Below are 1,882 nucleotides of genomic sequence, written 5' to 3' on the forward strand. Positions count from 1 at the left end.
AGATAAACAATTTCTATCAAGAATTTTAAAATATGCAGCCTGATAAATGTTTCCCCAAACATAAAAATAACTTTGATTGTTCTTCCATGATTTAGTAAAACTAAGTAATACATTTAAGGGGCCTGAGAATCTGGGGACATTAAAGGAAGAATGCATTCTTTGAATCAACTCTGACATGATTTTATATAGAATCCATCCTGGAGATGCCTGTCAGGATGCTGTGGAGGAGACAGAAAAACTGGCAAGGCCTCTTCTCTCACTCTGTCTCCCAGGCTGCAGGAACCTCAAACTCTTGGGCTCAAGTGATCCTCCTGCCTGAGCCTCTTGAGCAGCTAGGACTATAGGTGCGTGCCACCACACCCAGTTAATATTTTTTTTTTTTTTGTAGAGATGAGGTCTTCCTATGTTGCCCAGGCTGATCTCAAACTCCTGGCCTCAAGCAATCCTCCCATCTTGGCCTCCCAAAGTGCTGGGATTACAGGCATGAGCACTGTACCCAGCCTGGCAGGGCCAGTTTTATGTAACCAAACCCCAGGGCCATGATACAACTAAAAAGAGATGTGGCTCAATGTTTCCCTCAATGTGTCATCACAAATACCAGTTTTGCCAGATGAGGGTTATGAGGACAAAAAGGTTTTGAGGTCAAATACATTTAGGGAATTACTGGATTAAACAAATTGTTATCCCTAATATAGAATTCTCAGAGTCTTTAATACACTAAGAGGGCAATACAGTAGGCAGTGCTTCTAAGTTGTGCTACTAAGCAACTGCTAGTATTCTTTGGAGCAGGATTTGGAACCACTACTAGAAATTAATTACACATGGACGAGTATATCTTTGGATAAATTGACAGTGCCAAACATGTCAGAAATATGACGGATACATTAGGAAAACATGATTATAAGCAAGATTATCAATACTGATTCCTTGCTCTTCAAGGAGAAAATACTCAGCTTCTACATTCCCAATTCATTCTTTAGGAAGAAATATTTCTAAAGAGAAAAGCAGGTCATCAGATTCTCCTGGTTTATGGGAAATAATCCTTAGGAGTACCCAGATTCATTTATTCCAAATCTCCACTAACTAAGCAACCTAAAAATCTAAATTTTATTCTTATCAACAAATTTACCCACTAGGTGGAAGTACTGTGCATGCAAGACTGCTGCAGGTTTGGACTCAAGTATGTCCCCCACCATAAATTAATAAAGCACCACTGTGTTTTATATGTTAGCTTTTGTAAGTTATAACAGCATGAGTCAGTCCCTTGGAACGTGCATTCACTCTAAATTTATTCATAAGAATTAAGTGATACCTTTTCTTTAATCATGAAAATACTAAGATGGCTCTGCCTTATTAAGTTTTTGGAAAATACCCTTCAAAGTCCTTCAGAACAGATCAAACATAAGAACCAACCACTCTATTTATTCATCCTCACTTCCCAGATACCATTAATTTTTTCAGCTTCCTTCCTCTTAGTTTCTAAATATCTGAATTATCACCTGTTCTCTTCCCCTTTCCTCCTGTTTCAAAAGAAGAGTGACTTCTGCTTATCTAGGAAAACATCATTATTAGACTCTGATCTCTTGCAATCCCTATTTTGTTCTATTTATCATTTGCTCTTTCCTTGGAGAGAGTGGAAGGAAGCAGACTGAAGCCTTAAACAACCCTGATTTTTAAAAATAAAATCTTCCCTTGACCTTGCTGTTCACTCCTTTCCCAAAGTACTCTTTCATCTCTCTTCCTACATTAATCACTGGACTCATCTAATTTGCAGCTTCTGCTTATCTTCATTAACCACTGATTCCTTAATACCCTGCAATTTAACTGTGACTCAAATTTCATTCCTGAACAACTTAGTGGACTGGTTTAAGAGATCACTGTT

General features: G+C 38.0%; 1 protein-coding gene across 1 annotated transcript in view; it reads right to left on the reverse strand.

Annotated features, from left to right (window-relative positions):
- The window catches only part of RAD18 (RAD18 E3 ubiquitin protein ligase), a 173,197-nt gene that overhangs the window by 146,299 nt on the left and 25,016 nt on the right, over positions 1-1,882 (reverse strand). The gene's annotated exons all lie outside the window — the stretch shown is intronic.

Source organism: Propithecus coquereli, unplaced genomic scaffold (assembly GCF_000956105.1).
Source record: "Propithecus coquereli isolate 6110/MARCELLA unplaced genomic scaffold, Pcoq_1.0 Scaffold107, whole genome shotgun sequence".
NCBI lineage: Eukaryota > Metazoa > Chordata > Mammalia > Primates > Indriidae > Propithecus > Propithecus coquereli.